The following is a 14310-nucleotide window of genomic DNA, read 5'->3' as shown; positions in this document are numbered from 1 at the left end:
GCTACAAAATTGGTCTTCGTCGAAAGCTAACAAAAATACTCAGGAAACTTGAGTCTGCTTTATCGGATGATCTCCAAGGTATATCGTCACTATATCATCAGCAGCATGTTGAAAGATCGATACTGCTGAAGCTGCGACGAAATTGCGGAACTCGCTTAGATGCAAATCTTTCAATTGCACATTCGTTAGCATTTCTGCATAATTAATCGATTGGATTAATTTCGCGGGATGAAAGCATCGATGCATTTAATAAGCTTTTTGATCAAAAGGAACATTTGATGTAATGAATTTTTTCTACTCAATCGTGTGTTGCACAGATTTTTTTTATAGATACCTATCATTTATGGCTATAAATAAAAATAGAGTTTTTACTAAAAAATCGATACAACGTATTGAGAACTCATGGAGCGAAACTCTATAAATGTGCAATATAGTGAACGATTAACGGTTATCCAACATCAGCGAAGTGCAAAAAATTACGGGTACTATCAGGGGAAAAATTACGCTGTATTTAAGGCGAGTGGGTTTTTTTATTGGAGACAGATAGATAGATAGATAGATAGATAGAGAGATAGAGAGAGAGAGAGAGAGAGAGAGAGAGAGAGAGAGAGAGACGGGCAAAAAGAACGAAGAAAATCGTGGTAGACAGTAATTGATGAAAACGGATTACGCTTGGGTTACTTTGAATTTTTTCGGAAAGAATTTTTTTCCTTTTTTTCTTTTAGTTACATTGTATTTACCATTATAAATTCACTCAATGATACAACAGAAAGAGTTTTTTTATGAAAAAAAAACAACAATTTTAGTTTACTGAATACAGCACATATAATACCTGTTATTAAATTAACATTCATCAAATACGGCAACAATTAATCTACTTGTAAATTTGTGTGTTTATAATTAAATCATTGTAATCAAAGCTGACGTAAGTCTTTGTGAATATGTCAAGGGAAAATCGATTTCACGAAATCACCGTTGATATGGAATTTATGGGATCTCGCAAGTTAATCCATGCTCTCTCGAAGATAACGAAAATGAATATATAACTAGACCCGGTCGAAGAAGATATACCTAACCTGGATCTTGTGATGATTGAATTTGTGATTTGGCATTTCATGCAATCTCTCTTAGAATTGAACGGATCTATAATTATAAACGGGGTTCGCGCGAGTAGTTGCGAGGAAATGAATCAAGGCATTAATTGGCATGAAGTTGCAATAAGGATCAAATAGATTATAAATTTTTACTGGCTTTTATTTTATTGCAACGAGAGTTTTAATAGCACATAGGTTCATATTTACATCTCACTTTTAGCAATAAATGCGCACATTTTTTTGTAAGATCAGTACTGTAATGTAAACTATATATGTTAAATGCGCGCATTCATCGGTAGAAATGAAGCGTAAACATGAACCTTTATATTTGCGTTAATAACTGTAGCAAAGAGTTTGTTTTTCATTCTTCCATTTCACGATAAAAGCACAATACCGGTTGAAACACGAGATTGAATACATTGATTATATATCTCTATACGTTACTTGGCCAAGCAACAAGAGCTAATAATAGTAGCCCTTCTTAGTTTTCCTTCTTATAAAGGAAAAGGTTAGAAGCTTTGAAAAACAGACAAAATTAAATCTTTACGATTCATTATAACGTACAAGACATTAAAACTATCAGATAATGAATTTAAATAGAGATGATAATAACATAAATTTATCACGATCCTTTAGCCTCTCCTTTTTTACTTTTTATCATTAGAGTTATTCTCAGAACTTCGCTTATCAAAACGAAGTTTCATCCTATTCCATTTGCATAAAGCTGCGTCAAAGTTTTTCATGATTTAAGTCTTTTTTCCCAAGCCGACGTATATTTCGTAAAACCTTCAACAAAAATTAATAATAAAATTGCATTTTAGAAAAGCGCTAATGTAATAAATTTACTCGCGATTAATCTGGAGCAAAAACAATCACAATATTAATAATTCGATATTTGTGTGGACAGTTCTTAATATTGTATTTTCCTTCAGTGATATTGAGAAATAATGGTTGAAAGGCATGCATTATTTAATTTTTAGATCAGAAAATTTCACTCATAATATTATCACAACGTTGCACCAGCCAAACAAATGTCGTTATCTTCCGAGACACTAACAAACTTGTTACGAGAAAATGCACTTTTAGTGGTTTCTATTTTACTTCTTTTTAGTTGGGGATGCCATTAACGAATTTGAAGCGACGTGAAACATGCGGTTTCTTTAGAATTTGTGACTTAGCCTTCATCGAACAGCGAGTGACTCTAGTTCGAAAATGCAAGTCGATGCGTCAATAATTCTATAAAACTCCTTATATCCGCCACATGAGAAGAAAAGCGGAAATATTTTATCTTCGAGTCACAAAATTCCAACGACAATATTTTCTCATAGACTTCTCGTAGACTTCTCGTTTGACAAAAGGATGTAATACGATGGAAATGTCTTTCATTTTTATCCACTCTAAAATAACGTGAATCTATTCTTCTCCATTTAATATAAATGTTGCTATCAGAAAAGATTCGAAAGAATAAGTGAAATTAATGTCTGCACAACTGATAGAATTATTTTCACTTCCACGATGCAACCTTATCGAATTCCGACATGAAATAAGACTTTTCGAACAAGTGCAAGAATGTAAAGGTCGACAGCACGTTCGATTCATAGACGTGCTTCACCTCCGTGTAAACAATCAATTGCGATATTTATTATTTCGAGGCAATCGATCGTAGATGTGATCGCCAAGTTGGCATTGAAAGAGAAAGCGTCATCGATGTAATAAATCAAATATTTATGGCAATTCAATTTAATACGTACACATTTTCATGTGTTTAGTAATATTCTTTGTGATTGGATATGATCTGATATAATTAGATTTTTCAGAGATAGGAAGATTAAAAAATGATTACTTAAAAATATTTGTAAATTAAAAAGTTCTGTAAGTAATTATTTCTATTTTCAGAAATAATTAAAAATTTTTTAAATTTTGGGATTATTATAACTCCAGAATATATCTGTTATTATAACAAGATATGCGGAAAATTAATTGCGATGCAGCCATTCGAAGAAATTCTCATAATTTACAATTTTCGATATAACGAAAATGTAAATGTACATTTTAATCAATAGTAAATTTTTCAATAATGAATAAATCTTTCAAAGGCAGATTAAAAAATTATTGCGTAAAAATATTTGTAAACTGAAAAGTTTATAAATAATTATTTCTACTTTTATATTTGTTACAATTCTCTTGTTTAAATTAGATGTAAATAACAAAGTAAAGTACACTTTAGATCAGTAGTATTTAATATCACGACTTCAAAATCTCTAGTTCACCGAAGTGTCGGCATAAATTGTCTGCTTTTAATGTAATTTAATTTCCGAGCAATTTCACCAATGTGATCGCCGATAGAAATTGATAGAAATTAATTTCTGGACAATATAGAGCAAGGTAGAGCTTATGACTACTGGAACTTCAGAATACGTAATTATGACATATGTAATATCTATCATTACGAGATATGCGGAAAATTAATTACGGAATTCGAAGCCACTTGCATAATTTTCAATTTTGAAGCAACAAAAGTATACATTTTGATCAATGACAAAATGATATATATGTATAGATGGTTTAAAGATAGGCAGATTAAAAAATGATTTTCAAGAAATATTTACAGTCTAAACTTTATATAATTTCTGTAAGCACTTATTTCTATTTTATTCGTTATGTTACAATTCTCATATAAATTAGATAGAAATAATGAAAGCAAAGTATATTTAAGACCAGTAGTATTCAATATTATAAAGGTTTCAAAAATCTTTAATTGACCGAGATTTTTTTATCGACATAAATTCTATATAATTTAATTTTCGAGCCGATTTCACCAATATGATCTCCGGTAGAAATTGATTTCAGATAATATCAAGTGGATCTTGAGAAAATTATGACTATTGCGACTTTAAAATAATATGACAAAATATGCAAAAAAATTAATTGCAATGTAAAATTACTTGAAAAAAATGTTCATAATTTTCAGTACATTTTCTCGATACAACAAAAATGTAAACGTACATTTAACTCCAATGTTTGCAATTGTATTAATACAAATATATCGATTAAGTATCAGTTTTGCAGCATCAAAATCTGAACTCTACTAAAATAAGAACAGTTTCAACCCTTGTCTGAAACCCTTTCCTCGGAAAAATCGAACGTTTCTACGTCATCAGTCATAGTAGCCAGGCTCATAACATTGTCCCTCTCAACGACTAATCGAAAGTAACCGGCGCTGTGTCTGTTCCGCGAAATTGCGGTTGAAGTCTATTTTTTATGAGATACAGGGTTCAATATCTCTTCGCTTAGAGACCGGTGAAGTTCCGCGTGCGTCGTGAAGTTTCACACTGGCGAATTCCCTGTAGAACGCCGCGCTTTAAAGTTATTAACAACGACTCAGAATATCCCACAAAGGGACTTCGGTATCAAAGTGAAATAGATACAGGTACATTTCACCCATGAACGACTGCACGAAAGAGACGAGGGAAAAATTCACCTAATGCCGCGATTACACGAAATATCGGCTTTATTTATTTATTTATTTTTTTTTTACTATACGAGCCTTCATGTATTAGAAGCAAATATATTTACTATTCTCTATATTTACTTTATATTCTCTCGAAACAATTTCTAGCACAAAAAATTCTCTTATTTAAATTTTTAATATTATTTTGTAATTTGCCTCTGTAGCTTTCGCATCTCCGGGAGATACACATCCTTTGCTCGTGTATAGAAATTCAGGCCAATCGATGGGTCACAAGACCCTTAGGGTTTCACCGGTTAGGTTCGTTAATCTCAATCGAGGACCAGAATCACCACAAAGGATAGCATGTATCGAATAAGCGTCCATCTACGTTGCATCATCAAATTTCCCCAACGATGCATCGAAATATCTCACTCGTATCTGCTGTTCATAAACTGAATTATTTACTTAAATTTTAAACTAATCTAAATTTTAATAATATCCAAACTTGAGAATTAGCTCTTAAAACTATAAAATTACTTAAATAGCGATTTCCTTTAACATTTATTATATTAGGAAAGAATGTCGTCAATTTTACAATAAATGATGTTTAATGCTTTCCTAACTTAACTAATTATATGACATTAACTATCATAAATTGTTTCAAACTATTAGTAATTTTATCGTCCTGATAGACAAGAGATAATTACAAATATTGAAGGACTCAAAGAGTTTGGACTACATAAATAAGGAGAAAGTTGAAAATTTAACCTTTGTCAAAGGACTCCTGAATAGTCGCATGATGGAAACCTAGAGAAACACGATGAACGTACAAAGGAGAAGTTTTCATTTGCTTAATTCTTTCCGCTTACGTTGAATTCGAGTCGATGTTATCTGACCCATTTTAAAAAAGCAATTTTGTGTTTCGATAGAAAACGAAGTTTTTATCATAGCAATATCACCAGGGATTATACCAATCGGAAATATTTGTTTGCTTCTCTCCCTCAGTTTGCAAATATACTGTCGATGTAAAAATCGAAAAACCAAAATTGCTTCGTTAAAGATTCTATTTTGTGCGTATTGTGTTCTTTCATTCATTATATTTTAACAGTATGGAAAGTAATAAACACTATATAAATGTATTATGCATCACACGAATTATAGTCACACGTGAACAAAAACTTCCAGATTAATTTAACTGATTATAGTCTGCGAGACAATATCGATACATTTTAATGTTTTTATACATTTCTGTGCCGTTTATTACGCAAATTGTCTATTCATTTAATATTAATTATTTAATAATTTTAATAAAGAGATTGAATAACTTGCTGTAAATCGACATTACGTGCCATGATTTATCCATAATTTATGTAATAACGTAAAAATGTAATGTACTATAAATATTTTTACATTTTAATATATAATAAAACAAATAACACAAAACACAAGTATATATAAATTTGCATTACAGTTTTTCAATGTTAATAGTCCAAGAAAACTTCAAAGATTTTTTCTAAGAAGTTGTATGGCAACACGTTGTTTCAAACAACGCATAATAGTTAGTTGGTTTAGTTCATTATGAAAGGTTTCCGACTGTTCAAAATTTCAGCTTCCGAGATAAACCGCACTCGTCCCGAGAGTACATGAGCTCAGATCGCGCTAAGAGGAATAAATCACGCTCTATTTCCGGAAGTAAAAATCGTCTATCAACCTCCTGGGAGTGCGTTAGAAAACTTTTAACTGAGACACAATCTTCAGTCTGCTAAGGAATTTACAAAACTCATTGAAAATAAATGCAAATTGCTCGCTTACAATTTGTATATATTTAGTAAGTTATTATATGAATTTCTATTTGATACGTGAAAATCTTATTTGGTTCCCAATTAAACATATAATTTTGTGAGAATTTCTCACTATAAATTATGCAAACTGTTTTTAAAATTTTAACTGTGCGTCTAATTAAAAGATTAAACTTGGAAGATAAAACATTTAATAGATAAGACATGCCTACTAATTTTTTGTCTATTATATATGACTTTTGTATGATTACAACTTCGCGTCACGTTCATATAATTTTTTCCGTGATGAAGATGGCAACAAGATATGGCGAATTACTGTTATTATATATATATATATATTTCCATATGGATTTTACATTTATTCAAATATTCTAAATGTAAAAATATATACATATATTAGGTGTTGGAATTAATTCGTAGCGTTTTTAAATGAAAGAATGTTATTTATTTCACATGAGCATTAAAAAATACATTAATGAAAGTACTTCCCATCACTTGTAAAACGCTACGAATTAATTCCAACACCTAATAAATATATACATGCAAATGCACGTGGAATATTTAAATATATGTATAATAAAATCATACTTTCAAAGTACCATTTCGCGAAGAAAATAAAAACTCGAAGAACGAAATTGTTACAAAGAACATTCCAAATTCGAAATATCCATATTGAAAAGAGTATATAGTAACAATTCCGCTTTCCTGTAGACTTCCTATATCAATCCACGAGAAGTTTCGCAATGTAGAATGTCGTCGTTGTCAAGTGAGCATCGATGTATATTACATTATTCAATACAGTAACCAAGTATCATCGGACATTGAAACTGCATTCCTAGGTAGATATTAGATTCCAAATGTAGACTCTATGTTTCGCAATATCGACCGTATATCTACTTTCACAGTATGTTCTCGCCTTTAAAATTAATAATGTACATATGTAAAAAAATAAGTTAATCTTACAATCAATTTACTTCAAATTAATTTTATAATCAATTTACAATTCTTTAAGATCCAGTTTTATGTAAGATTAACTTCAGTCTCGATTTAACTTGCTGTTTATCTTTTTCTTATTTAGAAAAGATAAAAAGCAAATTGAATATATTGAGATTAAAGTTAATAACAAGATAAGATGTAGATTAACTTTAATCTCAATTTATTCTTCATCCTTTTATAACTATTACAACTAGAAAAAAATAAAGAATAAATTAAACCAACAATGGATTAAAATTAAACTGCATTGATAGAAAGGGGTATAAGTCACAAATTGAACTTGATGATCAAATCGATTGATAAAAGAAATTTAAATAACAAAATTTCGACAAATGACAATTACTTTCGTTGAACACATATATCGTATAACTATATTGTTTTTCCGCTATCTACTTTTACATTTGTTATCTGTAAGTACATAAGTAGAATTTTTAATCACATAATACGACAGTTTTGATGAAAATTTCGATAGAGACATTTACCTTTGGCGATATGATCTTGAAAATGCACCTTGAACTATGAGGAATTAAAATATTTCTTCTTTCTTTTGCTTTTTTTTCTACAAATTTTTTTACACGACCGAGGAAAAAGGGCCGACAAAGGAATGCGATCCTTACCCGCGAAAGCTCACCACGTGACTGACGGGAATAGGTGTATCCGTCGCTGCCGGGAAAAGCCAAACAGAAATCTCCTCACCGCGCAGACTCGTTGGCGGATGGAGTACGTCAAAATAAAATGAGACACGCGTGTGTTTTTGGATTTATCTATCTTAGGACGATATTCATAGTCCTTCCTTATTTTAAGACCGCCTTAAGTAATGTCTTAATATGCTAATACAGTCCCATGATCAGCTTATGACATCTTAAGATTTAATTACTTAAGACATCCTCAAATATAAGAATCGACTATAAATACCGGCCTTAGTTGTGTCACATCTCAAATTTTTTATTTGAATTAATTTTATAAAGCCAAAGAAAATGCAAAGCAACACAGATTTTCTTCATTGTGATTTCTACATTACTTCCGAAAGAGAAAAAGAAAAAAACGTTGATTTATTTTATTATTTTAGAAAAAACATGAAATGCTCACTTTTGGGAATTGTAAAAAAAGAAATGTTTGATTAATATAATACAATTATTTAAAGATACTTTGTTGCGTTTTTCTATCGCATTTATATCGCACATAACGTCAACCTTCTTTTCCGCGAAAAAAATGTTATCTTCTAACGATATCCTGACAATGTTTGTTGAACAATTTGTAATTGTTTTAAAATTCTTTCTAAAATAATTTAGTTACAGAGACAGATTTAATATAATATAAAAAATCAACAATTAAAAGAATAAAAAATATAACAATTTGTCAATTTTAATTAATATCTACTAGATAATTCTGAAAAAACAATAATACCCGTAAAATGATCTAGATCATAATCTGGGATACAAATTTTAAGTATGCATGCATTTCATTATATTATAATTTATATGTCTCTCTCTCAACCCACATTTAATAAATATTTCTGGGTATAATAAATATAACGAAATTTATTATTATGCAAAGATCTTTTGCATGATCATCAGGAGATGGTTATAGAAAAGAGTATTATAAAAAAAATATGTGGGGAAAAGAAATGGATAGAATAACGATGATAAACGGTTATAAAGCACCATCTAGCGTCTATTAACAGGATTTACTTTTTAACCGTCGATAAAAATGTTTCAAAAATTCTAATAATCGCAAAATGCTACCGCGCATTACTGCCCTCTGAAGAAGTGGATGTTAACTACACAACAATATCTACCTTTTTGCGATGCTCCTGATGGAAATAGATAGTTGAAATCGCTAAAATAATTAAAATTTATTAAATTAATGAAGGTTTCAACGATTTCAGCGATTTATTTCCATCAGGAGCAATGCAAAAAGGTGGATATTATTGGGTAATTTACATTTACTTCTTCAGAGGGCGGTAGTGCATGGCAGCATTTTCCGGTTACAAGTTTTGGTGGACCGTCACATCCTCTCTCACTAGATTTCTCTCTGTATATAATTACTGGCGATAAAATTGAAAATGCGAATTACAAAATTCATAATCTCGAAAAAAAACAATTTTGATAGCAACTTAATATAAAAAAAATACAGACTTGATACTTAACATATTTTTTAACTGAGTTTTATAATCTAAAAATGATTCTGAAAACATTCCAAGAAAAAATATTTTTATACAATTAAATAAAATTATATATAATTATATATATTTATACATAAATAGACATATTTTATATATAATTATATATAATATATATATATATACGTATATATAACTATATACAATTGTATAAAATACGTCCACTTATATACAATTATATAAAATTATATATAATGTAGAGGCCCTCCACCACCGACCATCGATTATAATCAACGGTCTTTTTTTTTTTATTTCGTGATGACATCTTATTTCAGCAAGTTCACATTATTTGTCATAATTTTGATATCAAAACAATATTGAAGACACCATTTTAACGTCAAATGATGATAATATCAACTTGCTACTTCAGTTCTTTCATTTTCCTTTTTTTCTTTAATTTTTAAACCAACATATTATACAAAAAAGTCAAAATATATTATACTCGCATATATGTTTTTCATATAATTTGGAAAAATACTTATAGAGACCCTCCATCACATCCCCTGCCATCCGATTGGCAATCCTCTTTCCTTTACAATACCATAAAATGGGAAAATTTTCGTCCAAAATCAGAATAAATTCAGCCCAAATTTTGACAATATAGCAAAATCTGGAAATATGACATCTTAAAAACGTAATCTAATAAAAAATTGATCGAACTATCGTCTTAAAAAAGTTTTAAGAGTCTTATATCATGATTTTGGACATATATATTGTATATGTATTTTTATAATTTTTGTCAAAGTTTCTAGGACAAAGATTTTTATTCTGTAATTCTTAATGACAGTGTCGATGTCGTTGCGTAATTTTTTATGTATGAAATCTGCTCAACTACAATATATAAAGATATTTACTGTCGTTAATTATAAGAATTACAAAATAGGGGCTAAAGTTATCCCATTTTATGATATATTTATTTACATTTTTATTGCTTACATTATTTTTCATACAATTTACATTATACATAATATATTACAAAAAAATTACATTATAAACCTGAAAATTTATATAATATACAATATGTATACACGCAAAATTTCTTTTGGACATGAAATTACAGAACAAACATTCGGTATGCGTATAATAACACAAAATTCTCACGATGTGAAATATGTGGCCAAATATACGTCCAATCGGTAAATGATTATTACTAGTATTTATTATTAATTATCAAATACAACTGCAAAATTTTGCTTGTTTTCAATTTATACGAGCAATCGTGACCAAAAAGATTGTTAATAAATTTATTATATATATCTTTCAATAAAAAAGAATATCAATTATTAATTATATATATGTAACTTATATATTTTACAAAATACAAAAGAAATGTGCAACATGCAAAAAAGCAAAACTTCAATGTAAGACAATATGACGAATGAAATGATTAAATCAATTCCGATATGTATAATTTTTAATTCTGCAACGCGTCTTCAATAATTATTATTTTTTTTATATAATAATAAAAATGTCATTTAACAACTATTAAATGTGTTGCAATATCTATGATTCAAATAGAATGGAATGAACCAAACGATTAAATCGCACGTATATAAATTCTATCTCTTGCTTTACTTTCAACAGAGAGATAACTTTATGAGTCTATAAAAAAATCGCGAGAAAACACTGCGTTATCACTGCGTTAAGTAGAAAATAATTGATCCAATAATGAGACCAGGTTTTTCTAAGTAAAATGTTGGATCCGACAGAGAGAAGAATAATCTCCACAGAGAGCTCCACTGTGCTCTGCTTCTCGTCACGTCACCACGAAAGAAATAATTCGTTGAACACTAAGAACTTCGTTGCAGGAGGAAACCAATCCCAAATTTTTCGGACTGTTTTTATAATAGCGGCCATCTTGGCAATGTGAATTAACAATTGCCATCCTTTTCCAAATTTTTACAAATAATACAAATATATTATAGAATTATCGAATATTTTAACAATAACTTAATCGATATTAATCACATTAATTTTATAGTACACAAGATTAAGCATGCAAAAATATATTCTTTATATTGTACTATTATGAAATACAGTATCTTAAAAATTACAAAATAAAAAAACATGGATAGAATAACGTTTATCGAAGAATAGTTACAAATGATTATATTTCAAAGTAATAAAATACATACGTCATTATAATTTATTATATATGTGAGTACAAAATTCTCATTTATCAACTGTTCAAGGCAAATCGAACCGATAATGAGATTTAAATTTTATTCATTTTTTCATTTTATTTTGATTTTAAAATTGAATATTATTAATATAAAATTTATATCAATCTTCTTTTTTCTGCAGTTATTCAAATGTATAGTCAAATAATTAAATAAGATTATTTAAATAAATAATGCAATATTTAGATAATTAGAGCTATTAAAATCTTATTAATATCAGGATACCCAATCGATTCATCTTGAATTTTTAAGTACGCATTTTTAATTATGTCCATTATATTATTACAATAAATTATTTAAATAAACAAAAAAAAAATTTTGAAATTTTTTGATAAAATTTTATCAGATAAATAGAAACTAAAAATTTCTTGACATCTCTTCATAACATAGACTGCGTATGCATTTTATTATATAAATTAATCTAAAAAAATTTTTAATTAATTAATGTTTTGAAATAAAGGGATGTCCAGTGCCTAAAAATAGTTTCTTAAAAGAAACTAAAGATTAAAATAAAAAAATATATTCATTTGTAACCACATTTTCTTAAAGAAGTCGCAAAACCGACTATTTAAAATTTGTAATTTTAGTTTATTTAATGTAATTCATTTATCTATAAACAATTGCTATCCATGTTCAATCCGTTAAATCTTATTATTGTCAAAGCAGTATTAATGTTAATTAATGAAAGAATATTTAATGAGAAGAATAAATTCTTGTCTCAGAATACACTATATTTAATTGATTTCATGATTAGACTTAAAAAAATTATATTACCGTTATCGTTAATTATCGAAATCACTGCTTCCAGGGAATATAAAAAAAAACCCTTAATTATTAATCGATTAATTTCAGCCTTGCAACGGCCGAGAATCCCCAGATTCAATGAGGCACAGAAATAGACATCTCGGATAGATGCTACGCAAACTGACGAGATATACTTTACACGTTAAAAATCATTACTTTTTATCGATACTACAACATTTACATGTCTACTTGATGCTTATAGGAACAGCCACGATCAAGCTTCAATTATCGTACCTATCGAACATGAAACTAACGCAGTATTTGCATTAACTTTTAATGATAACATATTATACGAAATATAATTTAAAAATTCGGTTAATAAATATTTAATATTATATACGAGTACATTTCATCAAGAGCGAGATAAAATAAGGCAGTTTGCAAATTCTCTAACAAGCTCTAATATAAAATTTGGAACTTCGCAAAAATATATTAAATTTACTTATTACATCCTGACATGAATCTAAGACATGAATGTTAATATTTCATGAACAAAAACTGTATAAACTCATATCGTCATTGTTTTCAATTAATTACTATAATACATATCACATAAACTTTAATTTTTAATACGGAATTTTAAATTAAGTATTTCCCGAATTTTTATTAACAATCTTTTGGTAATAAAAAAATTTGAAAATCTTCCAAAACGAATATTTATTAAATGCGCATCAATCTTTGTCTTATTAATTGCATCCGATTACATATTGTATTAAACATTATTTACAATTATTATTACATAAATTATAATTACAATATACATAGTATTTCCAATTATATTATACAAATAACGCAATAATATATAATTATTTTTACATAAATTACAAATACAATACATAATATTATAAAATATATAATATTTTACATTGTCCTCTAAGATTTATTAAAATTAATAATATATTTTTACGTTTGTTATTTTATCTTATTATTCTTAAAACTATAATAACAAATTGCATTATATATTATTATTATCATGTTTTGTAAAATAATAAATAATTTAATATTTAATATAATAATAATAAATATATCTAAATATACATACTTATAACTATTATATATAAGTTATTATTATTTTGTCTATAATAGAATCTTTTCAACTCTATTTTTCATCTTAAATTATTAACACTCCTATCTGACCGAATCCCTACCTATCCATATTCCAATCTATATTCCTATTTGCCCATATTTTTTCCTATCCATTTACTTACCCGCATATTTCAAGTGAATAAAAAAAAATCTTTAATTAAAATCGCGACGCGATACGCGACTTACTAATGGAACCGATTTGTTGATTAATCCAACAAAATACCTGAAATCTACTCGACCGATAAATCTAATTGTAAGAATTGGAGTTTCAAATATACGCGATTAGAATGAGGTCTTTCCAATTTCGTACATATATGAGAAAATAGAGGAAAATATAAAGAAAATCAGACAAATAAATAAATAATTTTGTACATTACCTTATATTCCACGTGATCAAAATTGATCACTTACCTTATTCTTTCCGTCATATTTCTCCTTCTTTCTTCAGGCTAAATTGAACTTACCTTTCGTTACATCTGACCACAGACTGATCGCATTTCAATTAAAAATCGATAACACAGAGATACCTCCTTGCTGTCGGATTATTATTATCGCCAACAGACAATATTACGTTCGATTCATGTGTAGTATATACGACCGACGCGGTGGACACGGGATCGACAGTGAGATCATTGCGAATACGGCTGGCTTCTCGTGTCACGTTTAAAACGCACGTCCTAACGTCGACGAGGCCTTCATAACCACAATACTTGCGAACCAC

General features: G+C 28.5%; 1 protein-coding gene across 3 annotated transcripts in view; it reads right to left on the bottom strand.

The window, feature by feature from the left end:
* Window positions 1-9520, bottom strand: part of LOC105145689 (hypothetical protein) — a 35409-nt gene extending 25889 nt beyond the window's left edge. Inside the window, exon 1 of one of the 3 annotated variants that reach the window (XM_087414198.1) lies at window positions 7820-9520. The gene's annotated coding sequence lies outside the window, so the exon portion shown is untranslated. The remainder of the gene's footprint in view (window positions 1-7819) is intronic. The other 2 variants (XM_011055447.2, XM_011055446.2) reach the window with 2 other exon arrangements.
* Between the last annotated feature and the right edge of the window lie 4790 nt (window positions 9521-14310).

Source organism: Acromyrmex echinatior, chromosome 15 (assembly GCF_024713525.1).
Source record: "Acromyrmex echinatior isolate Ae372 chromosome 15, ASM2471352v2, whole genome shotgun sequence".
In the NCBI taxonomy this organism is placed as follows: Eukaryota; Metazoa; Arthropoda; class Insecta; order Hymenoptera; family Formicidae; genus Acromyrmex; species Acromyrmex echinatior.
This window is presented reverse-complemented; position numbering and strand designations above follow the sequence as displayed.